Source organism: Oryctolagus cuniculus, chromosome 7 (genome assembly GCF_051225735.1).
Source record: "Oryctolagus cuniculus isolate XC-2025 breed Fujian yellow rabbit chromosome 7, ASM5122573v1, whole genome shotgun sequence".
Classification (NCBI taxonomy): Eukaryota; Metazoa; Chordata; class Mammalia; order Lagomorpha; family Leporidae; genus Oryctolagus; species Oryctolagus cuniculus.
This window is the reverse complement of record NC_142873.1, coordinates 139488287-139515533: the sequence shown is the minus strand read 5'-3', so window position 1 is coordinate 139515533 and position 27247 is coordinate 139488287. Positions and strand designations below refer to the sequence as shown.

Sequence of the window (27247 nt, the reverse complement as noted above, 5' to 3'; positions counted from 1 at the left end):
CCCGCCCCACTCCAGGGAAGAATGGGATCCGGAAACGTTCTCTGGTCAAGTTCAGGGAGCATCCATGGCACCAAGGAGTCGGCAGACCTCGAACAGGCAGAACTCTCCCAGGTCGCGGGGAAGGGGTCCACCATCCGGGACACCCCCTCATCTCTGGGACCCACAGCCCTAACCTGGACAGCAGGTGCCCCCTTTCTGAGACATCTCACTCTTAGGCTCACTCCCAGGAGAGAATTGGGATGTGTCCCCACTGAGCTATGTGTTGTAATCACTGCCCAGACACGTGCACTCTTCCTCTGCAACGCACATAGTAAGACCTTGACATTCAATCTCGCAACTCGGCGGCCCCTTGGGACAAAGACAGATGAAGCCCTGGAGGCCCAGGGAGGTTAAGCAACTTGCCCAAGGTTGTACAGTGACATAAGTGGATCAGATTGCTTGACTTCTAAGACATATCAGGGAACGACATCAAAGAACATGCACAGAGCAGATTTGCTGCCAGTGGTCCAGGCAGAAAAAGCTGCCCTGCCCAGACAGACGCCCCTTAAGACATCTGTCCTCCAAACCCCGAGTGCTTATCCTGGCTTATGGAGGAAGGAAGCAGTGTTATCTGCCCCAAGATGATTAGGACAACAATGAACTTAAATCTCAGCCGCTGCTGGAGAGTATCTGCTTCTGAATTCAATTTGGCTCAATTCAATCCAATTTAAGTCAGTGCGGTTATCGGGTGTCCACCGTGTGCCACGTAATGACCGGCTGCAGAAGGCCCAGGGAGATGCACAGGGCTCTTTGGGGAATTCATCATGAACCCATGTAAGAATGGGGGTGCTGGGAACTGGGGTTCAGGGTGGGAGTCTTGTGCGTGGCCCTGGAGTATGTAGGAGGAGAATTTGCTGAGTTCCTACACTGGTCCCCGGCCGGCAGCAAGTTTTGTAATTAGTGGCTAATTAGAAGTGTGCATTCCATGCCTGTGTTTCTCATAAGCTATGCAGACAGAGGAAGATACCATCGGTTTAGTAGGGGTTCTCTGGCACGAAACGTATGACAGGAATTGGGATTTGATATGTGATTGAGGGCAGGGACTCTAGCAACAGAGAAGATGGCTTTGCTGCGCCCCAGCAGAGCTCACTGAATAGGCTATGTTGACTTTATGAGCCTCAGTGTTCTCATCTATAAAAGGGGAATGAAACCAACGCCCATCTCAGAGTTACTGAAAGGGTGCACACAGAACAGGCATATCAGTGTTCAGTACAGCCCAAGGGCAGAGAGAGAGAGAGAGAGAGAGAGAGAGAGAGAGAGAGTCTGCTAATACCCTTCTTATTCTGAACTTTGGAAAAAAAAATCACCTTCAGAATTCCAATCCCAAATTGAATAAGGAAATGTAGAAGAGCAAGGCACAGTGCAGCAGTGACAGCCCAGTGCAAGTCCCTGGGTGCTTAGCCAAGGGCCTGGACTCTACCCCATGGGGGGAGTGGCCAGGAAGGGAGACATTGGGAAGGATCCCAGGAGCCAGGATGGAGTGTGGGCGGCAGGGAGAAATTCTGGAGACCTGCAGGAGGCCACATCCATGTTGTGGGCATGACAGCACCTGCACAAGGCTGGGGCCCTGGTGGTGCAGAGAAACAAGCTGGAAAGATGCTCAGGTCAAACTGGCAGGGCTGGGCAAGCAAGGGCAGGCAGCAGGTGATAAGTGCCAGCCTGGGGACGTGTCCACGCAGGAGAGGCTCCAGCTGAGGGCCTGGCTAGGGGGAGGTGGTGGCCTCCATGGAGGCTGGGCTTGCTGCTCCTCCCTCAGCCCTGACTGCAGACAGAGCAGGGCATGGTGGGCAGCCACGCAACCGGCCTCAGGGACTATAGCTGGGGCCAGTCGGCAGCTACGAGAAAGCGTTTCCCCCTTGGCGGATGGGTTTCTTCGAAGGTCGCTCCTTGTAAGGACACCTCCAGAGTTGGTTCGGGAAAATTCCCTCGAGCCACCAGCCAGGTCAACGACACCTACTGGTTCAGAGCTACTTTGTGCCGAATGCCATCATCCATTCACTCTCATACAGCCTTCAACATGACTGCAGAGAAGTAGCTGCACATTTTACAGATAAGCAAACTGAGGCTGGGCTGGCTCTTTTATGTTGACTACCACCCAGCTCTTCAGTGGAGGATTCAAACCCATCCCTCCCCCAGCTCCAACGTCCATGCTCTTTTCGCTACAGCATATTTCACAATCTTTCATTTTTAAGTCTCAGTGCTCCAGACACACACACACAGCCAGTGGCGGTGTAAAATGATGTAATGCTTTTAGAAAGTAATTTGGCAATATGAATCCAGAGTCTTAAAAAAAATTCATTCTGGGAATTGCTCCTAAAGAAATAATCATAAATTCAGGGGAAAAAATGCTTTACACTGTTATGTGTTCCTCGCAGTGAGATTTATAACATGGACAACCAGAGAAGAAACAGGAATGGTTAAGTAAATTGTGATACATCCATATAATGGAATATCGTGAGGCCAAGGGTGTCAAATAGAAGATACCCCAATGGCATACACTCAAGTTCATCAGGACAGAGGTGTACACAGCGCCACCTGGTGGTGGTGCCCCAGAGCCACTAGGGGTCCACTGGGGCACTGCCCTTCCAATCTCCATCTGCCCCTTTCTGGTCACTCCCGATTTTTAAAAATAGCATTATTTGGGGCATGTGTTGTGGTGCAGCAGAGTAAGTCAGTAGATAGACGATGGATTCCCTCTCTCTCTGTGTATGTCTGCTTTTCAGATAAATAAATAAATAAATCTTTTTTGTTTAAAGATTTTATTTATTTGAGAGGTAGAATTAGACAGTGAGAGGGAGAGACAGAGAGAAAGATCTTCAATCTACTGGTTCACTCCCCAAATTGCTGCAACGGCCAGAACTGGGCCAATCCGAAACCAGGAGCCAGGAGCTTCTTCTGGACCTCCCACGTGAGTGCAGGGGCCCGAGCACTTGAGCCATCTTCCACTGCTTTCCAAGGCACATTAGTAGGGGCTGGACTGGAAGCAGGGCAGCTGCGACTTAAGCCAGTGCTCTGACAGGGGATGCTGGTGTTGCAGGTAGTAGCTTAGCCCAATGAGCCACAATGCTGGCCCCTGCCACTTCTCTTTAATACAGCCCTGCAGGCACTTGCCTTATAAGAAGCTTAAAAAAAGAAAAGAAAAAAAAATCCTATATATATTGGAAAGGAAGAAAGAGAATTATTTTACTTGTAGCTAATCTGATTGTCTACCCCAGAAAATCTAAAATAATCAACTTTAAAACTATTAGAGCTAAAGAGAGAGTTCATCCAGTCAGATGTCTGGTTACAAAAGAAATGTACAAAAATCAAGTTTCTTTTTTTTTTTTTACAGATTTATTTATTTATTTGAAAGAGTTACACACACAGAGAGAGAAAGGTCTTCCATCTGATGGTTCACTCCCCAGTTGGCCGCAATGTTCGGAGCTGTGCCAATACAAAGCCAGGAGCCAGGTGCTTCTTCTGGGTCTCCCATGTGGGTGCAGGGGCCCAAAGACTTGGGCCATCTTCTACTGCTTTCCCAGGCTACAGCAGAGAGCTGGATTGGAAGAGGAGCAGCCAGGACTAGAATCGGCACCCATATGGGATGCTGGTGCTTCAGGCCAGGGCGTTAACCTGCTGCACCACAGCACCAGCCCCCAAAAATCAAGTTTCTTATTTACCAACAATAAGCAATAGAAAATACAATGGGACAGAGATCCTACATGAGGAGTAAGTGCACAGTGACTCCTGTTGTTGACTTTACAAATTGACACTCCTGTTTATGGCATCAGTAATCTCCCTATGCACCAATCATGAGTTTCCAAGGCTATGGAAGCCCCTTGAGTTCTCCGACTCTTATCTTGTTTAGACACGGTCATAGTCAAAGTGGAGGTTCTCTCCTCCCTTCAGAGAAAGGCACCTCCCTCTTTGAAGACCTGTTCTTTCCACTGGGATCTCACTCACAGAGATCTTTTTGCCAGAGTGTCTTGGCTTTCCATGCCTGAAATACTCTCATGGGCTTTTCAGCCAGATCCGAGTGCCTTTAGGGCTGATTCTGAGGCCAGAGTGCTATTTCGGACATCCGCCATTCTATGAGTCTGCTGAGTATCTCACTTCCCATGTTGGATCACTCTCCCCTTTATTTATTCTATCGGTTAGTGTTAGCAGATACTAGACTTGTTTATGTGCTCCCTTTGACTCTTAGTCCTTTCATTATGATCAATTGTGAACTGAAATTGATCACTTGGAATAGTGAGATGGCATTGGCACATGCCACCTTGATGGGATTGAATTGGAATCCCCTGGTATGTTTCCAACTCTACCAATTGGGGCAAGTCAGCCCGAGCATGCCCCAAATTATACATCTCTTCCCTCTCTTATTCCCACTCTTATGTTTAACAGGGATCACATTTCAGTTAATTTTCAACACTTAAGAATAACTGTGTGATAATTACAGAATTAAACCAGTCATATTAAGTAGAACAGACAAAAAAAAAATACTATGAGGGATAATGTATTAAGTTGTCCATTAGCAGTCAGGGCTATGCTGATCAAGTCACCATTTCTCATAGTGTCCATTTCATTTCAGGAGGTTTCCTTTTTGGTGTTCAGTCAGTTGTCACCGATCAGGGAGAACATATGGTATTTGTCCCTTTGGGACTGGCTTACTTCACTCAGCATGATGTGTTCCAGATTCCTCCATTTTGTTGCAAATGACTGGATTTCGTTGTTTCTTACTGCGGTATAGTATTCTAAAGAATACATATCCCATAATTTCTTTATCCAGTCTACCATTGATGGGCATTTAGGTTGGTTCCAGGTCTTGGCTATTGTGAATTGTGCTGCAATAAACATTAGGGTGCAGACCACTTTTTTCTTTATCAATTTAAACTCCTTTGGGTAAATTCCAAGGAGTGGGATGGCTGGGTCGAATGGTAGGGTTATATTCAGGTTTCTGAGGAATCTCCAGACTGATTTCCATAGTGGCTTGACCAGTTTGCATTCTCAACACTGAGGCTTAATGCTATAACGAGTACTCAAACAGTATATTTCACTTTGTGTTTCTATGGGGGTGCAAACGATTGAAATCCTTACTTAATGTACACTATACTGATCTTCTGTAAAAAAAAAAAAAAAAAAAAAAAAAAAAGAAATTATCAATTCCCAACTTGACTCTCACTGGGATTAAACATGACAATAGGTCTGATCTGATTTCATCATCATTTTAAAAAAAATCATCTATTATTTTTCACTTTATGTTTCTGTGTGGGAGCAAACTGTTGAAATCCTTACTTAAGGTATACTAAGCTGATCTTCTGTATATTAAGATAATCGAAAATGAATCGATGTGAATGGAAGGGGAGAGGGAGTGGGAAAGGGGAGGGTTGTGGGTGGGAGGGACGGTATGGGGGGGGAAGCCATTGTAACCCATGAGTCGTACTTTGGAAATTTATATTCATTAAATAAAAGATTAAAAAATAAATAAATAAATAAATATATTAAAAAAAAAGAAAATACAATGGGAAAATGACCCTATTCATAAATGCAAGGGAAAAAACAAAACTGTCAAGATACCTACGAATAAACTTCACAAGGAACTTACCAGGCCCCCAGGATGAAGACTCTAACAATCTATTAAACACCATAAACAGGACCTGAAAAATGCAGGCCTGGCACAGTCCTGCAGAGGAAGAAGCACTGCTGGAGAAACACGAGCGCTCAGAATTCAGCTACAAAGTCAGAGAAATGGCAGACAAAGTCACAGTGGGCTCTCTCTGGGAAGCAACTCTGAGGAACTTCCTCTAATTTTCATCTGGAAAAGTTAAGTGCACAAGGACTGCCAACACACAGCGGGTTAACTTGCTGCCCATGACACCAGCATCCCACATGAGCACCAGTTCAAGTCCTGCCTGCTCCACTTCCACACCAGCTCCCTGCCAATGCTCCTGGGAAAGCACCAGAAGATGGCCCAAATGTCTGGGCCCCTGCCACTTACATGGGAGACCCAGAAGAAGCTCCCGGCTCCCGGCTTCGGCCTGATACAGCCCTGGCCATTGTGGCCACTTGGAGAATGAACCAGCGGATGGAAGATTTCTCTTTCTGTGTCTCTCTCTGCCTCATTCTGTCTCTGTCTCTCTGTGGCTTTGCCTTTCAAATAGATCAGTAAATCATAAAAGAAAAAAAAAAAAGAATTGACAATACTGGGGTAGGCAGTCTGGAACAGGGTAAGTCACTGCGTGGGATGCAGCTTGCTGCTAGTGTGCCTGGGAGGCACCAAATCACGCCCAAATACTTGGTTTCTTGCCACCCTCACGGGAGATGTGGATGAAGTTCCTGGCTCCTGGCTTTGGCCTGGCCCAGCCCTGGCTGTTGCAGGCATTTGGGGAGTGAACTAGCAGATGGAAGATCTCTCTCTCCTCTCTCCCCACATCTCTCTCTGTTACTCTGCTTTTCAAATAAATAAATAAATCTTTTCAAACAAACTTAGAATCACCAAAAAAAATGGTTTAAAAGTGAAAATAATGAGGGAAGTTTCTCCCACTCAAAGACAAAAATTCGTATAAAACTGTGGGTAAGTTGAGTTGCTACAATTGATACAGAAATAGAACAGGCAGATTGAGAAGAGGACAATGTCCAGACACAGACCATGCATCGACATAAGCTTGAGTTTATGAGAAAAGGACTATTTCAAATCAGAAACGACAGATTTGGGGGAAAATTCATTATTCATTGGGAGCTAAAATAAAGCTAGACCTAGAGCTCAAACTTGGTACAAAAGCATAACTCAGATTAAAAAGCTAAGTGCGAAATATAAAACTCAGAGTTCTAGAAGAAATAGAGAAAACTATTTTTATCATCTCCAAGTGAGGAGGTATTTGCAGCTATGACACAATAGTCAGGCATTTTATGCGATCGAATCATGAGATCAGCCGATTTGATCACATCGAAGTCTAAGTTTCGGCTATGAAGGAGAATAAAGCAAAGCAAGAAGTCACTGATTGATAGAATTCTTTTTACAGCACACATATTAATGTTTGCAATATACAAAGAGCTCCCACAAGTCAATAGGAAAACCCTTATAACCCAACAGAAGAACAGGGGAGGAGTTAAAATAGGCAATTCAGAGAACAACATCAGAGAGATCACGAACACACCACGAGATGATCAACGACACTGATAACTGCAGGAAGGGTAATCAAAAGAACAAGGTGCTATTTTTCACCCATTTCAATGGATAAACCAACAGAACTTTAACTCAGGAAGGACATAGGGAAGCATCCGGTTTCATACAAGATTGATGGTGGCGTTGAATTGGCAGCCTTTTTGCATGACACTTTGGCAGGATCTAAATTTAAAAATAATGTATACTCTGACCCAGAAATCCCACTTTGAGGAAGCCTACGGAAGCCAGCCTATGAATGCACAAGCGTGCATAAAGATAGACCCACGGTGACGTCAACCTTACACTGTTTGAAAGAGTGAAAAAATGTAATTTTTTTTTGACAGGCAGAGTTAGACAGTGAGAGAGAGAGAGAGAGACAGAGAGAAAGGTCTTCCTTTTTCCGTTGGTTTACCCCACAAGTGGCTGCTACCGGCCGGTGCGCTGCGCCGATCCGAAGTCAGGAACCAGGTGCTTCCTCCTGGTCTCCCATGCAGGTGCAGGGCCCCAGGACCTGGGCCATCCTCCACTGCCTTCCCAGGCCACAGCAGAGAGCTGGACTGGAAGAGGAGCAACCGGGACAGAATCCGGCGCCCCAACCGGGACTAGAACCCGGCGTGCTGGTGCCGCAGGCAGAGGAGTAGCCTAGTGAGCCACAGCACCGGCCGAAAAAATGTAATATTAAACAAGTGTTAAAAAGTGATGACGCACACACACACGCACACACACACACACTGACAAAAAAGAAAAATCTCTAATAAGATACCAAAAACAAGCTGCAGGATATTATGTTTATGTTCAAGCTCTTGTCCTGTGAGTGTGAGAACACCTGGAGATGCAGGTCTACAAGGCTATTTATCAGCTCATTAATGATGTGTGCCTCTGGGGAGACAGTGCGATTAGGATGGGGCAGACACACAGAAGACTCTAACATTTAACTCCATGTTCTTGGGTGTGTTCAGAATTTTTCACCATGAGCTTGAATTGCTTTTGTAAATAACAAACGTAGATGGAGATATGTATGTCTACATATACACACAATACACTATATATACACACACACATTCATATGTATATACACACACATACACTATATATACACACACATTCATAAATACTGTACGAACAAAGTTCTTTATTAAAAACCAAACAAAGCCATGCTTTAAAACAACACAGAAGGAAATGCATAAGAACTTTCCCCTGTGAGAGTTTATCTACATTTTCCTCTATTTTTTAAATTGTCTTTGATGACCACGCTTTTCATTTATAATGGAAATAAAAAATGCATGCCCTTTTTTCTTCATAAGTTCTGCTTGCTTTTTTGCTGGAAACCAATTCTGTAAAACAGGCACTCTTCCTCCCTTCTCCACTGGGGCTGGTTGGATGATTCTGCAGCAGAAAGTGGGGGGTGGGCATTTGTGGGCCCAAAGCACTGATAAGAATACATTAGTAGTAGGTGAATGACCCAGTGCGGATGGGAGTGAGAGCAAATGGGTTTGGTGAAAGGGCCCACGATAACTCATTAAAAGTGATTAATGGGATGTTCCCAGCATAATAGCATGTGTGTAAAAAATTGACGATGCTTTATGATGACTGTGAATGGATCATCACGCTGTCCATCCATCCAATCCTCACACCAGGATCAACACCCCGGGCACATCTCTGCCTGGTACGAGCCGGACGGCTGAGGATGGGGACGGCATGAAGACAGAGAATGAAAAGGGCTCGGAAGAAAGCAAGGGCGAGTGGCTCGGAGCCAGCACTGGCCGGGTGCCGCTGGGCTCTCGGGCACCACTTGAGGGGCACCGTGAGGGGTGAGTCGCCCAGCTGGATGGGTTTCTCTGGCCCTTTCCAGGAGCCTCCCAAAGAGGGCGAGAGAAGAGGGAGGAAGAGGAAGTGACGCCTTGGGGAGCTTGCACCCACGCAGCTTTCGAGAGAATGAGTCTGATCGCCGAGCCCGTTCCTCCTCCCCAGGCCGAGGTCTGAAACTTCTCTGGGCGGCTTCAGAAAGCGATGAAGGGAACGTGGGGATGTCTAAATACAGCACCCCCGTGGGCGTCCCTGCTCAACCCTGCAGGGGCTCTTGCTGACTGTACCCCCAGTGCCTGCGACTCAGAGAAATAGCACGACCGCACTCAACGCTCAGAGACACCAACCTTCCAAAAATATGTGAATGTTGACAGCAGTCTGTCTTGTATTTCGGTGGATAATTGGTGTGTGTGTGTGTGTGTGTGTGTGTGTGTGACCTAAATCCAGAAAACATACCACAGCCCTGATTTTCTGAATCTCAATGGCTGGTGGCCGAGTTAGCAAGCAGCACGGCCTTTTCCCAGGACTACAGGGACAGGGGGTCCTGGTCCTTGAAGCAGCCCTGCTGCTTGCTGGCCACTGCGGCCTGCTGGAAGGGCAGGGGGCCACTCCTCCTCCTGCCCTGGGCTATCTCCAGGGCTGTAGCCTTACAATGGTGATGGGGAAGGGGCCCGTGGCACCACAGTCCTGGGGCAGCCTGAATAACTGATTCTTGTCCTCTGCACCTGCTTCCCAGAGCCACCTTCCCCCCTGTGCAGGAGTCTTTGGATTTGCCCCAGTCTCAGCGTTTCCCCAGGGCTGAAGCAAAGATGCTGCTTTGCAGGGTCATGTCTACTGAGCGCCCGTGTTACACCTGCCAGTGCACCTGCACGCTGCCCTTTCAGATTCATGCCTGTAGCAGGTGCTACTAGTGCCATGCTTGGAACCCTGGATCTTCCCGAGTGGGCCCAGTGACTGCCAGCTGCCAGGGTCCCCGTCTCTGTGCCTGAGGGCGATCTAACCCCGTTGCAGGCCACTTTGTCCATGCATGCAGCAGACTGGAAGGGCTGAGGAATTACTACAGCCCACCCCAGAAGCAGCCCTTATCCAGTGGCCTTCAGGAACTGCTGTGTGTGAATATCCCAGCTCCCTCCCTCCCTGAGTGGGATAATTCTGACACCTGAGTTCTGCACGTGGGATGCTGTCCCAGGCCCTCACTGTGGCACCTGGGTGATCCCACACACGCTGCCTCGGCTGCTGCTCCTCCCCTATCAGGTCCTCCTTTCTCTACCGGCCTGACCTGCACCTCCCAACAAACTGCTTGTCCTTGAACCCTTGTCTCAGGTGTGCTTTGGGAAACCTGAGCCAGGGTACCACCTGGTGCTGGGGGCAAGTGCTCCAGCAGCAGACAGTGAGTGCCAAGAAGCAGCCCTCCCCTGGGACCTGCAGGTCCTTCCCTGTGGGAAGTCTCCTCTTAGCCACCCCTGTCTTCTGCAGGTGCCAAGTCCTTTTCTCTCAGGTACTTCTGCAGAAAGGAGGTGCTGCTGGACTCGTCCACCATATCCCAATCCCAGCATCTTTGAACTTCAGAAAAATGGGAACAATACCTGTCCGTTTCAACCAGTAGCTACAATAAATGGCTATGGCGTTAAGCTAGACCCCTATATGCTAGAATCTCTGCTTGGTGAAAATGTTAAATTCACAACAGCCCTAACCCATATCAACAATTATTCCTGATATTAGACCTAACGAAAGAGAGACCCAGAGGGGTGAACTATTTGGTGCAAACCCTGGAGCTGAGTTCTGAGCCCATGTCTGACTGTAGGCCCCTGGCTGTAGCCTCTTGTGTTGCTGGCAGCCACAGCAGTTGGAGGCAGTGCCTGCAGGGGGTGTGGCTGTGTGGATGGGTTTGTGGGTTGAGGATGAGAGAGGCAGGGATTGGCCCAGCATAGGGGTCCTGGGCAACAGTCTGAGTTCAAGCAGGTATGGGTTGAATTGGTCCCGTCCATGGAAAGCCAAGACATTGTGGCAAAAAATGACCTACAGGAAAGATCTCTGGGGGCTGGCACTGTGGCTCAGCGGGTTAACGCCCTGGCCTGAAGCACCAGTATCCTATATGGGCGCTGGTTCGAGACCCAGCTGCTCTACTTCCAATCCAGCTCTCTGCTATGGCCTGGGAAAGCAGTAGAGGATGGCCCAAGTCCTTGGGGCCCTGCACCTGAGTGGGAGACCTGGAAGAAGTTCCTGGCTCCTGGCTTTGAATCGGCACAGCTTTGGCTGTTGCGGCCAATTGGTGAGTAAACCATCAGATGGAAGACCTCTCTCTCTGCCTCTCCTCTCTCTGTGTAACTCTGACTTTCAATAAATAAATAAATCTTTTTTAAAGAATGAAAATGATCACTTAAAAAAAAGATCTCTGTGAGTGAGATCCCGGTGGAAAGAAGGGGCCATCAAAGAAGGAGGTACCTTTCTCTGAAGGGAAGAGAGAACTTCCACTTTGATTATGGCCTTGTCTAAATAATGTCGGAGTTTGTGGACTCAAGAGGCTTCCATAGCCTTGGAAGCTCATGACAAGAGCCTCGGGTGATTACTGACATCATAAATAAGAGTGGCAATTGTTAACAACAGGAGTCACTGTGCACTTGCTCCCCATGTAGGATCTCTATCCTTAATGTATTGTACTATGAGAATTAACGGTAAAACTAGTCTTCAAACTGTACTTTATACTTTGTGTGTCTGAGTGTGTGCAAACTGTTGAAATCTTTACTTAGTATAGAGTTGATCTTCTATATATAAAGATAATTAAAAATGAAACTTAATGAAGAATGGGATTGGAGAGGGAGCAGGAGGTGGGGCAGTTTAGGGGTGAAAGGGCAGGTATAGGGGGAAGAACCACTATAATCCAAAAGTTGTAATTAAGAAATTTATATTTATCAAATAAAAGCTTTCTACAAAAACAAAACAAAAAGAAACACTATGAGCAAGGTAATTCAGTCTCTTCTCTGCCCAGCCTGGCAATTATTCCAGCGAGACTTAACCTGGAATTTCTGTCTCAAAATCTCCAGGAGAGGAAGGCAAGAATTGCTAGCAAGCTCATTTGGCTCCCACACGTACCCTATGTTATCTAATACTTTTATCAGTGACAAATGTGATATTTGTCTTCAAAAAAAAAAAAAAAAGAAGAAGAAGAAGAAGAAATTGGTCCCTTCTGGGAGAACAGCAGACTTCTGGATGGAGGGAGTGGGCTTGTATGGTGGTGACAAGAGCTTTGGGGGGCTGGATCTGAAGTTGAGGGGATCTTCGATCCAACACGAGGTTAGCAGTGTCAGGGCCAGGTCTGAGGGTTGGGGATAGGGATGCAGGCATCGGGCTTCAATGGCCATAGCAGTAAGCAGCCTTGCGGGCGGCCCCTCCAGACAGGCTCAGAGGGGATGCCATGGTCCAGATGTAGTCTGTGTCCCTGCCAGGGTCCAGGTGGCAGGAGCTTGTTCCAAGGATGGCAGTATGGGAGGTGGGATGGACCCGTGGGAGGCATGCCCTCAGATGGGTTCGGGTATTGAGTTTTCCGGAGAGGACTGACTGCAACAGAAGCCTGAGTCTGGCCCCTACTCAGTTGCTCTGGCTTCCAGTTTGAGATGTGACCCCCTTACTCTGACTTCAGCTCTGCAATTGCTACCTGCTATGACGTCACACAGTTGATTCCAGAGGGCCCTCGGCAGTGCTGAGCCCACGTCAGCACCATGTCCTTGAACTTCTAGGACTGTGAGATAACCAACTCCCTTGTCTTCTTTACCAGCCTGCTCTGCTGTTTCGTTATAGCTATGGACTGCTGATTAATACAAAGGGGCTTCCGAGTCTAGAGGTCTCCACCCAGAGCACGGAAGGGGCTGTTCCGAGCCCCAGGGTCTGTGGGATGGAGCAGATTGGACATCTTTGCAGCCACGTCTTCCTGGGTTTGGAGGTGGAGGGTCTGTAGCTGCAGTGCTTGGGCGAACGAAAGCCTGACTCTGAGAACCAAGTCCCCTCTGGGCTGTGGCACCTGCTGGCACCGTGACCACCCGCAGTGGGCTCTTTCTAACCCCTGATACAGAGGCAGCAGCATCTCCTGCACTGCCCAGAACCCCAGAGGCTGGGAGCCCCGCAGGTCCCAAAAACCAAGCTGGGTTTTCCCTTGTTAAGTCACAGGATGAAGCACTTTACATATTAATCAGGTTAGGAATCTGAGACCACATATCAGGGGATTGAAATATGTAGATTTTGATGATGAGTTCACACTCATCAGAAAACCAATGAATCATCCTAACTTCATTATCAGGAATTATTTGATGGGGGAATTGGCAGGGGGGTAACCGGGGTGAGGAGAGGCGGGGGTGGGGTGGGGAAGATTTCTTGGTTCTTGGCCCAGGCTGTGTTGTTCTCTTCCAGCAATGGCTTTTCTATTAAAGCAGTTTGTCTGTGATGTGGGTCCTGCACATGGCCACATCCTGCAGGCCTCGGCGAAGCTTAGTAGGGTCCCACCGGGAGGCCCAAGGCAAAGAGAGACACGAGCAATCCCATGAGGACAACCTCCCTTCCGGTCATTCTAAGATGATGTGGGCACAGCCACTCCCATGATGCTGACTCGGTGAGGAGGGAAGGCCTTGTTGAGGCTGCGACCTCAGAGGGGCACCTGCAGGAGGTGAGGGAGTGAGGGCCATGGACGCCTGGTTCTTTCACATTAGTGGTTTCATTGGAAATCCCCACCCCACCACCACCTCCCAGGGGGCGCTACAGAGTGGGGGTTTCCCTTCCATCTTGCAGATGAGGTAGCTAAGGCTCAGAAGTGAACTTGGCCACACGGCTTGCAGGTGCTGGTGTCCTGCGTTCTGAGTCTCTTGCTTCCGTCATTGCACCAGCTTGCTCTTACCCAAGCTCGACTCTGGGAGAGAACAGCAGAGAAGAAGTGGAAGGTCCGAGAGGTGAAGGACTAGCCCAAGGTCACACGGACAGCACGCGGCAGAGCTTGCATGTGCAATCAGGTTGCTCAAAATGCACCATGTCTGACTGCATTCGTCCTAACCCAACGGCCCACCGCCCAAACACCCCATCTGGGCTGCGGCTCTCCCTGGGGGAACACAGCATAGTCATTACCGCACTCCGAAGAGATAAAGCATTGCAAATTGAAAGAGAAAATCTATTTTCACATCCTGATGAAGACATAACTGACACTGAAAGAGTGAATTGTTCTAGAAAAACACAGCCCCTGCTTTTCTCCCTTAAAAAAAAAATAACTTGGAGTTATAGCTTTGGAAAAAGGAGGAGCAGCTGACTATCACAGATAAAAATGCCCTTTTGCCTAATTGGATCTTTAATAAGGAATCCTAATTAATTCCCCTGAATGGAGAACTTTTACACTGGTGTTATCGCAGGCCCTGAGCTGATGCGGCTGAGTATTTCCAGATACAGAATACTAAATCTTTCCCAGCTGGGCTAGCCATCGCCAGACACTTGTCAACTTCCCTGGGAAGGGACTCACTCTGCCAGGGCACCGCGGGGGAGGTGGAGATGGGGAAGGGGCTTGGGGCAGGGGCAACATCAAGCAGTGGGACAGGGCAGCCCTCGGGGCTGGGGGGAGCTTGGGAGGCCACTGTTGGGCCAGGGTTAGAAGCAGCCATGACTGTTGGAAGGACAGAAGCTGCGGCAGCATCTGGGATGTCACATCCAGCCCAGAGTGAGGCCTAGGAGACACCTGCCCTCCTGTGAGGAACATCACTTGGCGGGGTCTGATGGAGTCCAGTAACTGCTGCGAGCAGAGGGGGCAGCAAACAGAAGCTAGGAGTGAGCCTTGCCTATAGCTCATCTTGGTTGGGCAAAGGCCGGGCTGTCGGTGCCTGGGGACTCTGGGGGCACCGCCAACAGCAACACTAAATGCAAAGGCTTATCTGGAGCACTCAGGACACCAGCAGCAATGAGGAGGATGCGGGGCTCATGGCTGGATGACCCGGGCCATTTGTCTGCAGTGACAGAGCTGTCATGGAAGAGGATGGCTGGCGGCAGTCCGTCCCATGCTCACCAGGCCCTGCCAGCTTTAGGGGGCTGGCAGCATGTGGCAGACGAGGCCTCCGGCAGCCCGGGTGTTTATGAAACCAGCTTGAAGCTGCAAGCAACCTCAAGGGCCAAAAGCAGCAGCAAGGGGAAGCAGCGGATGCCCAGGGTCCAGGCCCCGGAGCACCCCCGCAATATGCCCAGGCTCCTCCCACCTCCAAGAGCCAGAGGGGCAGAAAGAGCAAGAGGCTGGGAAGCAAACGGCCCTGGCTTCAGCTTGCAGCTGCTGTGAGCGTGACCTTGGGCACGTGACTTGGCTGAGACTCCGTTTCTTACAGTTGCTTGAAGATGCAAAGAGAGCCATCAGTGTGGATGTCTGGCGTGCAGTTGGTTCTCTATACATGGGGTCTTTTCTTCCTCAAACCCTCCTCCTGGTTCCAAAAAAGTCAGTGGAGGGGGCAGTTTCTGTGGGAAGGGACCCCACTGTGCTGTGCTTTGAAGGAAAAAGGTTCGGCGTCTCTGGGCACTAAGCCTCAAGTTCCCGACAGGTGGGGCTCCAGTGGGGAGGACCCAGCCCCTGCCTGAGTAAACTAGGGCAGCTGAAGTTCCGAAAGCTGAGTGACTTACACAGAGGGAAGAGACACAGCCACGACTGCTCGCCCCCGACTTTCTCCAGGGGTCTGTCCAGTGGCCCTGGGATTTCAGAGCTGTCTGGCCCAGCAGGGCATGACAACCTCCTGCTGTGGCCTCTCCCCCTGGGCCAGCCAGAAGCTGCCTCCATGCCTCAGCAGCCGTGGAGGCCAGGACCCGCAGGAGGGAGCTGAGTGGTATGTAGCCGCATGTGCCGAGCACATGCTGGTAGGCTCTGGCGTGCTGTGGGAGGGTGGCGGGGGACAGCCCCTTCCTCCTGCTGTAGCCATGCAAGGACAGAGGAAGGACATACGCAGGCTGTAAAAGGTAGGGAGCTGGGCCTGTTCAGTGTTACTTCCTGTAACTCTCTGACAGGCCCTGGGAGCATAAGTAAACAGAGGGCAGCAGAATCAGCACTTGAACCTGACAAAGACACGGAAAGCCAGACTCCACATCTCCTTCCACGGTGTCAGGCCAGAAGACGCGTCAGGGCCGGGCGGGGGCTCAGAAGAGGGGCTGGGGAAGAGCAGGATGCAGAGGCCAGAGGACAGGGGACCAACACCCGGCTCAGACACGTGCAGGCTGCACGCCTGGCGCAGGTTTCTGAATTGCCTGGGAGTTTTAGCTTGCGCACGTGAGAAATAGGGACACTGATAGTCTTCCAGAAACGTTGGTAAGGAACCAGTGAGACGCTGCACATGAAATGCTCAAAGCAAGACGATCATACTCTTGAGGCTATTGGAAGCAGGAGGAAGGCAGGGACCTGAGACTCCCAGGGGCCTGACAGGCCACACCAACCTGCTCTAAGGGCAAAGAGTGGCCTAGGAGGGGCTGGGCCAGCATCTGCTGAGGGAAGACCCTGGCAAAACCCAGTACGAGAGCAGGGTGTGTGTGAGGAGGGAGCTAAGTGTCCAAGGTTCAGTGTCTTTCCAGCAGGGTGGGTACAGCAACCCCCGACTCACACGGTGGGGAAGCCATGTGGCCAGCTGGGTGACGGCCTCTATCCAATAGCAACCAACACATACTTGCCTTTGTATGGCTCTTTCTAGAAAATACTTTCTGGTGTACATACTTAGGGCACACAACATGATGTTGTTAAGACACATACAAAGGTATGAAACACCGAAATGAAAAGGTGAGGTTTTTTTTGGTGCAAAACCTTTAAAATCCATGCAACTTTTTCATAATATGTATTTTGTAGCAATTTTTTGAAGATCTCTCTCAGTATTCATAGATTTAAAAAATTTTTGCACCAAAATTGACTTATCTTTTAATCCCATTTTCTTTTAATATCTTTTTTATACCTTTTTCTATCTTTTTAATATCTTTTCTTATCTTTTAATCCCATTTTTAAAAGCACCTGCATATACAGGAAAGTGGTTATTACAGAAGAACAAATTAATATATCCATCACCTCATATTGTTATTTATTGTATTCCCCAGCCCCCAGCCCCACAGCACAAATCGAACTCAGGAAGAGAAATATTGCATAATCTCGTTTATATGTCGATTGGATTCTTTTTAGAGGTCAAATACTTAGAGACAGAGAATACAGCAGTGGTGGCCAGGTTTGGGGTGGTGGGAGTGGAGAATTGTATGTCAAAGGATACAAAGTAGCAGTTCTGTAGGCTGAGCAGGTGGGAAGATCTATAGCCCTGCAGGACTGTAATTAACAACACTGTTTATTCTGATGTCAGTCCTGTTGCCAAAGGGCTCTGAGACCAGGAAGGGGAGAGGAGTCTGGTGGCAGTCAGATGAGGCTGCGAGGAGGGACACTGAGACTCTAAGATTGCGGAGACTATTTTTATTCAATGAAGTGTCAGCAAATCTTTGTATCCGTCTCTGCCAGTACTTGGACTGAGCACTGGGTGTTCAGAGATGATGAGCCAAGCCCTGGTCTGCAGGTCTGCAGATCTCAGGAGGGAGCATTCCTTTGCATGGGCCTAAGCAGACCACGTGAGCAGGTGAGGCTGTGCAGGCTCCCATGGCTTCTGGAACACTAAGAATTTCTAGTTTCTGGTCACAGTCTCAGGGCCTGTCACAGACAGCAACAAAGCACAAGCAGCCACCCATATTAGTGAAAGAAGTCATGTGCATTAGAATGGTGGGCTTTGTTTTATGTAATAAGAGTGCTCACCCAAACCTGTACATGAACCCTAACTCCATGTGTGTTAAAGGCAACTAGGGGCTTTCCACGCTGAGAAATACTATAAAGAATTCATGCACCAGAAGCCAGATCACTTTGTAACTGGGGGGACCCAGCTTCTAAGTCACTGCAGTGGCATGAGTTCTGTTTAGGCACCGTGTATGCCACTCAGTTGTCCATCCGCTTCAGCACGCCCAGGAGAATGGCTGAAGAGACTAAGCTATCCTTGGGGCTTCAGGCAGGACCCAGGAGTCTGCATTCGGAAACACCCTTCCTGCCAGTCTTCTGAGCAGAGAGCTGGTCTGGCATCCCCAAGTGAGAAACATTGGGTAAGTTCTAGAAGGGATTTTTTTTAAAGATCGATTTTGCATATTTATTTGAAAGACAGAATGACAGAGAGAGAAAGAGACTTTCCATCTACTGGATCACTCCCCAGATAGCGTAATGGTGCAGGCTAGGCTAGGCAAAAGCCAGAAGCTCGGATTTCCATCTGGGTCCCCCACGTGGGTACAGGGGCCCAAGCGTTTGGGCCATCTTCCACAGCTTTCCCAAGTGCAGGGAGCTGGATCAGAAGTGGAGCAGCTGGAACTGGACTCTGCACCCACATGGGATGAGGGCATCGCAAATAGCTGCTTAACCCGCTGTGCCCCATGCCAGCCCCTAGAGGGTATCACCCAGGAAGGAGGACAGAGACGGAACAGGAGCCCTGGGACCACAGGTCACAAGACAGACAGATGGCCCTTGGTTCCTGAAAAGCCTGTTTGCTGCTCCACCCTTGGGTGTTTTTCATGATCTCTTGCCCATGGCCTCCTGCATGTTCCCCAATCTGATGCACGCTGGGATTCCAGGGGCAGCTTTAAGAAAGACTAAGGCCGGTGCCGCGGCTCACTAGGCTAATCCTCCGCCTTGTGGCGCCGGCACACCGGGTTCTAGTCCCGGTCGGGGCGCCGGATTCTTTCCCAGTTGCCCCTCTTCCAGGCCAGCTCTCTGCTATGACCAGGGAGTGCAGTGGAGGATGGCCCAAGTGCTTGGGCCCTGCACCCCATGGGAGACCAGGAGAAGCACCTGGCTCTTGCCTTCGGATCAGCGTGGTGCGCCGGCTGCAGCGCGCCGGCCGCAGCGGCCATTGGAGGGTGAACCAACGGCAAAAGGAAGACCTTTCTCTCTGTCTCTCTCTCTCTCTCACTGTCCACTCTGCCTGTCAAAAAAAAAAAAAAAAAAAAAAAGACTGAGGCTGGGGGTCCCTGCCAGGGCATCGTCAGTGGCCTGGGGAGCTGCTCTGTCACCCGGCAGCTTTCGGAGGGGCTCAGGGCAGTGCTGCCCACACCCAACCCTCTCCTCCGGCCCCGAGCTCAGCATCCACAGAGCCCTCCGAGGGAGGCTGGCTTCTCTGTGTCTGCCCCTCTCTGCTTTATCTCCAGTGAAAAGAAGAATCTAGAGGAAAAAGATAAAGCCACACGCAGGCCTGACTTTGAAGATGGTGGCTGCAGACTGAGGGTTCAAAGATGCAACCACCAAGTTCACGGCTTCTGGGGGTGGGGAGGCTGTTCATCACCCTCTGATTGCCTTTTCTCCTGTCTCCCTGGGGTTTGTAGGCAGGAGGCAAGCAGCACTATCAGGATTCCCAATGGGAATTGTTGGCAAATTGATTCTGCTCCAACCCCAGGGCAGATGGCGGGAGGGGAGCCCCCCACATCTCCCCTGCCCTTATTGGCAGGCACAGGGAGCGGAGGAAGTGAGTGCAGAGCTGAAATCCACGTGGCTATAGACATTGACCAGAGGAGCCAGATAGGCATTTGCTAAGCAAACTGGTTAATTTTAACCTCTGCCTCCCAGACCCAAACCCCTCTTACGGGAAAGAATGAAAAGGAGAGTGATGTTTAACACATTCCCATTTCTGGGCTACACGGTCTGTCTCTGCGGTAGTGAGTTTGAGCCTAATTGATTTCTTAGTCAAAAGCAGAGCAAAAAAAAAAAAAAAAAGACAGAAAAGAAAAACAAACAGCTGAGAAGCCTCACCTCACTCATGGTGCAATCAACCCTCTCCAGGTCTGCCGACTGCTGGGCTCCTGCGGGTTTCTTTTCTTTTCTTTTTTTTTTTTTCCAGACTGGCCAAGTGACTTGCATAATTTAAGATCTTTTCCAGCACAGATCAGCCGCTCTGGCTATGCCGTTTGCTGATTAATTATTAATCAGACTGAGTTTCAGATGAGTAATCAGCATGAGGCAGGGCTAATTTGCAAGTGTCCCCCAGGAAGGTTATTACTTAAAATACTTGGGGGAGAGGCTTCTGTGACCAGCCACAGGACACGGCCAGCGCTGGCGAGCTAGCAGCAGGTCTCTTCCCTGCACACAAACCTGCACCAAGACCTCCAACCGGGGCTTGTCAGCCTTCTTCTGGCACTGGTGGGGGAGGGGAGGGGCACAGAAAAAGGACTAACAAGAGAAGACTTCAAAAAGTCTGTGGAAAATGGAATGCAAAGGCAAGTTCTTATTTTGGGGCAGACATTTTTGAAAGTCATGCATAGTTGTTTTTTTCCCCCAGAATATACATTTTTCTACGAACATCTAGAAGACACTATAGAAGGAAGCAAGAAAAGATAAAGTACTGACCAAATGCCTAAAATAAAGCAAGACAGTGTGACGGACAGCGAAGGGTTCTGTGAGACAACAGGGTGGGGAGGCCTTGCTAGAAGAGGGCAAATTCAAACTGAACTCTATATTTCACAAAAGCCAGCTCTCTTTCTTCCCTTTTCTTTTCTTTTCTTTCTTTTTTTCTAACTTTGAAGGAAGCAGATGTGAAGACTTTGAAGGAGGAAGATCTTAGGCCACTGTGGATGCCTTAAGAGGCAGCCTGCTTCAGCCATCCAAGGAGCAGGAGGGAGGCACGTGAGGCTGGGGCAGAGCGGGTGGGTGCAGGCTGGTGACAGGAGGAGGGTCTGGGAGGGACCCAGTGGCTGGACAAGGTGGTCTTATTGCAGGAGTTTGTTCTCAATCTGAGGGGAAGCCTTCGGCAGGGCAGAGACACGGTTTGATTTATTACACCAGTCGCTCTGGTTGCTGTATGGAGAAGGGATGTGAGAAGACATAGGGCAGGCAGACACTGAGCACCCCAAAGCTGCTGGCAGCACAGGAACAGCTTCCTCTAGGGAGAAGGTCCATGTGGGGAGTATGGAGAAGGCTAACTGGAGACAACCCAAGTGGATAAGCAAAATGTGGTGTACACAGCTGATGGAATATTATTCAGCCTTAAAAAGGAGTAAAATTCCAGGCCGGCGCCGCGGCTCACTAGGCTAATCCTCCGCCTAGCGGCGCCGGCACACCGGGTTCTAGTCCCGGTTGGGGCGCCGGATTCTGTCCCGGTTGCCCCTCTTCCAGGCCAGCTCTCTGCTGTGGCCAGGGAGTGCAGTGGAGGATGGCCCAGGTGCTTGGGCCCTGCACCCCATGGGAAACCAGGAAAAGCACCTGGCTCCTGGCTCCTGCCATCGGATCAGCGCGCTGGCCGCGGCGGCCATTGGAGGGTGAACCAACGGCAAAGGAAGACCTTTCTCTCTGTCTCTCTCTCTCTCACTGTCCACTCTGCCTGTCAAAAAAAACAAAAAAAACAAAAAAAAAAAAAACCAAAACAGGAGTAAAATTCCAACACATGCTATGACCCTAGAAACATATGCTAAGTGAAATAAGCCAAACACAAAGGCACAAACTGAATGATCTCACTCATATGAGATACCCATAGCAGTCAGATTCACAGAGAAACAGTGGAGTGGGAGTGGGGTGGGAGTTATTATTTAGTGGGTAGAGAGTTGCAGTTTGGAAGTGAAAAAAGTACTTAGAGATGAACAGATGGATAGCGGTGTTATTTACCAGTAAGTGTCCAATATCCTTAATGCACAAAATTGTATACTTAAAAATGGTTAAATGATGAATTTTAGGTTATATATATTTTACCATATTACAAAAAAGTTTGCTTTCGACATGTTCATTTTGAGATTCCCATTCATATACATGGAAGATTCATTAGTGCTGAATATTTAAGTTGAGAGCTATTGGCATATACATGACAAGAGGCAACCTGTGAATGGATGAGGTTACCAATGGAGAAGGGGAGGGTCCCAGGATGCCTTGGGGCATCGCAGATATAAAGACTGGACAGAGGAGGACAGCGGAGGAGCAAAGGGAACTGAGAAGGAATGGCCATGGTGGCCGCTGTGCAATGGCAGGTTAGCTGAGAGACCAACAGATGGCCAGTGGCATGCATTGCCAAGGGACCAAGTCAGATGAGGATGGAGGTGCGACTTTGGATTTGGTGACCAGGAGGTCACTGGAGGTCTTAGCAAGGTCAGTTTCAGAGGCAAGGTGGAGCAGAAACCGATAACTGTCTCCGTACTTGGTGGCTGAGCAATGGGTCAGTAGCTGGATGGGCTGGAGTGACCAGGGTTTGGCTGAGTGCTGTTACGGTTTTGGTTTTAGATGGCAGATTTTAGAACATGCCTCTGGGCTTCTGAGAGTGTTCAATAGAGAGGGAAAAGTTCAAGAACGAGAACGAAGAGAGGAATTTAGTGGGGAAGTTTTGGGGAAGATGAGGTCTGGAGCAGAGGGGAGAGGCCCGCCTCTCAAAGGGTCCTAGCCACCTTGTCTGCTGAAGAATGAAGTGCCACAAGAGGTTGGCTCACCAAGCACTTCATCTGCTCATCCACAGTTCCCGGCTCCTTTGCAGCTAGGCTGGACCATGTCACTGTTTCTGGCCAATGGAATATGAGTTAGCAGTGACATGTATCATACCTGGGCCAGGGCAGTGGAAAGCCCATGTTGGATTCTCCACTCACTTTCCCTGCCATGTCACTGGAGAAAGCCATGCATTCCAGATGCTGGGACACCCACCAATCTCACCCCCCCCCCCGCCCCGGCCCCCGTGAGCCTGGACAGCCACCTGTGTGAGCAGGTGGCTCAGAGCCACACCCACTGACCTACGAGACAGGGAACATGAGCAAGAAATAAACCTTTGTGGTGTCACCCTGCCAAGTTTTAGGGTTTATGGATATCAGAGGAAGAGGTGGCGAGAGCTGAAGCTGAGGTAGATCCAGAAAGGCCTTTCGTGTCTTGTCAAGTGCTTGAATCGTACTCTGTAGGCAGCAGCAGATGATTGAAAGCTTTTGCCTGGGGCTTAGCATGTTAGACCTGCATTTTAATTAAGCCATTCTGGCAGCAGTGGTGAGGGTGAACTGGAGAATGCCAAGATGCTGGGAGATTGGAAGGAGGCCCTTGCAACCCGCAAAGAAGCAACGATGGCAGAATTCAGGAAATGGTAGCAAGGATGGGAAGATATGTCAGAGGAGATACATTGGGAGAACTTAGCAATTAACTGAGCAATTAGTCAAACAGGATAATTCCCGGCATCTGGGAAAACTGGGTAGAGGGTGGTGCCATAAATTGAGAAAAGAAATAAACTGTGTAAATTTGAAGAGTCGGTTATGAGCAAAGATGGGACAAGCTGAGCTGGTGATATTGCAGGTGCATCGAGGTGGAGATGCTCAAGATGTGGCTGGCTTTATGGTTGGATGCTCAGTGGTGAGGCTGAGCCAGACTGGGGAGTCACACCCAGCAGGTGGCACCCGAAACCATGATGTCAGGAAAAGTTACCCAGGGAGACTATGTGGCGTGAGCAGAGAGGGCCATGGGGGCATCCAAGGAGACAGAGAAAGAATGGCCAGAGAGGCTGAAGAGGAATCGGGACAGGTAGCACAAAGGCAGGGAGAGAGGAGAGATCTGCAGCATAAAGCAATGTAGATGCTTCTAGGAAGACGAGACCTGAACGGCATCTTCAGGACTTGGCAACTGGAAGGGGCAGTGTTTGGGGTGTGGCAGTGTCTCTCTGACAACGAGTTCAGGCTGATGGCTGGGAAGGAGAAGACAGAAGGGTGGGGTAGGCAAGGAGTGAATGCAAAGATAGGAGCAGGCAGTACAGACCACCTTCCAAGAGAGGGGGAGAAAGTCTCCAGACACAGTAGGGGTCCACCTCCCTGGTGAAGTCTCCCTGTGCGTTCAGATCAACCCTGCCCAATGGTTGAGTGCAAAGGGATCATTTCTACTGTTTCATCAGATTGTCCAGTGCTCATGCTTGGTGTGAAACACTAGCTTCCCTGCTGAGACTGTGGGCATCACACGCCAGCCCCTGGAAGAGGAGAAGCTTGGAGAGAACCAAGGACGGGGGTTGTCGCTCCCCGTCTTTGTGGAGGAACGACACAGGACCCTGCGCTGTTCTTTTGTCTGCTCGGCCCTCCCAGGTTTGCTGCTGGTTCTTCCCGGGTTGGCTACCGTCCCTTCCACCTCCGTGGAAGGGCGGTTCCCCCTAGCCACTTTCCCCACTTCCGCAGGAGAGTGGCACACCGCCGGCCGGCTCTCTCGGGGGCTGCACAGGTGTTCCTTCAGATAGATGTTCCCCTTAGATGTTCCTGGTGCATGTTGTCTCTCTCCTCCTTTATAGTCCTCTTCCACCAATCCCAACTCTGCTACCCACACGCCGAGTACGCTGCTCTCCTCCAATCAGGAGTAAGTCCTACAGTTTATTGGTTGAACTGGAGGCAGCTGTGTAGAAGCTGTTTCTCCCTTCTCAGCGCCATATTGTGGGAGAGCAGATGCATAGAATAAGTCTTAATTCCAGTAACAGTCTAGTCCGAGTTGCTCCCCACAGGGGGTCAGTCTTAGGAATCTGGGAAGAGGGTGAGCATGGAGATTCCCAGGTGTCGCTGTTGGTGTCCTGGGACTGCACCCCTGGGACTGCCCTGGGTGCTCCCAGAGGCTGGGCATCAGCCATTGAAGACAGCAAAGTCCCTGCTGCATCTTCCTCACTCGGCCTTCCCTCCCCTGTCCCAGTCCACTTTGTGCTGGAGCAAAAGAGAGGAGCAATACCGGTATGTTGCCAAGAGTGAATGAGGCCAATGCTTATAGCCAAACATGAAAACAGAGACCAAGAGGGCACCCTTGAACATTCTGAATGAACGACACCATTTTGGGAGACAGGTCTTGCCAGCACGAGGGGCCTGTAAAAGCACCCAGAACAACTCCTTCCATCTGTCTTAGCAGCACCAGCAGGTGCCTGGCCGCCCTTCCAGGGAGTGGAGGACAGCGTCTTGTCTGGTGCCCTTGGCCATGTAGCCACTTAGGCGAGATAGTTAGTGCCAACCTGTTGCCTGCAATCTGGCCTCCAGGGGGCAGGCCAGCTGCCCAACCCCAGCTTCCCACGCACAGAACTTTGCCAAGTCACAAGCTTTAGCAGAGCTGTGGTGCCCATCGTGGCCACTACCAGCTCGAGTCCTGCTCCTCCCAGCTGCGGCTTTTGTTCTGTTTCCGAGAGCAAGTTCTCACGCACGGGAGCAAGGGAGTCACGCTGACACTCTGCGGAGAGTGCAGGAGGCCGGCCCTCGCCCCATCAGACGTGATCCTGACAGCAGCACGCAAGGGCACGGATCCCTTCCTGTGGCTGGGCTGCGGAGTGTGTGATGCTATTTCCAACTCGGAGAGATACGAAGATGGGATTTTAAAAGGCTGGTTATTTATGGCCAGGCTCCTGATGGATCCAACAGATGCAATTTCATGGGCTCCATCAGAAGAGAACAGTTTCCTGGTGTGGCGTAAAGCACTGGGAGGTGGCTGAGATGGGAAGGAAAGCAAGGGCATCCCAGCCCCCAGCAAGTCAGCAGGTTGTGAGCACCAGCCTGCTTGCTCACCAGCTCCGTGGCATCCTCCAGCACGCACCATCTCAGCTGTTTTCTGACACACCCGCCAGCTTTAGATCTTGGCTCTGCCTTGCTCCTGATAGTAAAACAGGACAGAAGCCCAGAGGACAGGTACCAGTCCTCTGCCACTTCCATGTCTCAAGTTTAAGGGCAAATAGGGCATTAGGGGTGGTGCTGGCACCCTGGAGCAGCGGGTTAAGCCTACGCCTGGAACTGCAGCATTTCATATGGGCACTTCTAGACCCGGTTGCTCCACTTTCCATCCAGCTTCCTGCTAATGTGCCAAAGAAAGCAACAGAAGATGCCTCAAGTGCCTGGGACCCTGCACCCATGTGGGAGACCCGGAAGAAGCTCCTGGCTTCATCCTGCACAAGAGACAGACCTAAGTAGTCTGCTGGGTGATGGGAAGAGATTGGTCTCAGTGATGGGGCTGGCAAGGCTGCCGTGAGAATGAAGCAGAGAGGCTGTCCGAGAGGACGGTGCTCAGCATGGAGATGATTCCCCCGGCTCCTGCCAGCAGTTAACACTAACACCAAACTTCCCAGGTGCAGCCAACCATGGTATCCAGCCACCCTCGCCAGTGCCCCGAAGACTGCCTCACTGATCAAAGGGTCCCACATGGTGTGTAGCTATTACAGAAACATCTGTGTAGTGAAGAAATGACTCCCTGGGAACCTAGCCTGAGCCTCTGTCCCTCCAACACCAAGTGGGGCTTGGGAAGCATCTCAAGAAATGATTACTGAAAACAAACAGGGGAAAGGTGGACAAGCAGAGAGGCCAACCTGATGGCTAGGTCACGCATGTGTGAACGAGCCAGTGCGTGAAGCTTCTACCAACCAATGCATCTGGTGGGCTGCCCTCATCCCCAGCACACATCAATCTCAGGGTTCCTGGATAAAACACCTCGTGAGCTGGTGCCCAGATTGGGGCTGGCGCTGTGGCATAGTGGATAAAGCTGCAGCCTCTGATGTGGCAACCCCTACGGGCGCCGGTCCACATCCCGGCTGCCTGACTTCTGACCCAGCTCCCTGCCTGGGCAAAGCAGTGGAGGATGGCCCAAGTGCTTGGGCCCCTGCACCCACATGGGAGACCCAGATGAAGATCCAGGCTCCTGGCTTCAGCCTGGCCCAGTGCTAGTTGTTGCAGCCATTTGGGGACTGGCCCAGTGGATGGAAGACATTCTCTCTTGCTCTTCCCCCACCCCTTTCTCCCTATCTCCTCCTCTCTCTGACTTTCAAAAGAAAGAAAGAAATCCCGGGGCCAGCCCCATGGCGCAGTAGGTTAATCCTCTGCCTGCGGTGCTGGCATCTCTTATGGGCGCTGGTTCTAGTCCTGGCTGCTCCTCTTCCAATCCAGCTCTCTGCTGTGGCCCAGGAAAGCAGTAGAAGATGGCCCAAGTCCTTGGGCCCCTGCACCCACATGGGAGACCAAGAAGAAGCACCTGGCTCCTGGCTTTGGATTGGTAAAGCTCTGACTGTTGCAGCCACTAGGGAGTGAACCAATGGATGGAAGACCTCTCTCTCTGCCTCTCCCTCTCACTGTCTGTAACTCTACCTCTCAAATAAATAAATAAAATCTTAAAAGAAAAAAAGAAAGAAATCCCTTTTTTAAAAAAGGAAGTTGCTGTGATCAACAGGTTCTAGTTGGCTCAGATTCACGGATACCTGCACTAAGGTCTTCCCCCAGGACAGACAGTGTTGCCAGCAAAACCTGCAGACTGAAGATCCTGGAGGCTGGGGAGACCCA

At 50.1% G+C, this 27247-nt stretch overlaps 1 protein-coding gene and 1 long non-coding RNA gene across 8 annotated transcripts in view; both read right to left on the bottom strand.

Annotated features, from left to right (window-relative positions):
• CSMD2 (CUB and Sushi multiple domains 2) overlaps window positions 1-27247 on the bottom strand; it is a 624779-nt gene that overhangs the window by 358671 nt on the left and 238861 nt on the right. The gene's annotated exons all lie outside the window — the stretch shown is intronic.
• On the bottom strand, window positions 13676-20950 carry LOC149125758 (uncharacterized). Its single transcript, XR_016210201.1, has 2 exons — window positions 19785-20950; window positions 13676-13883 (listed from the first exon to the last, which is right to left on the bottom strand). It is a non-coding gene; the product is annotated as an uncharacterized LOC149125758 (long non-coding RNA).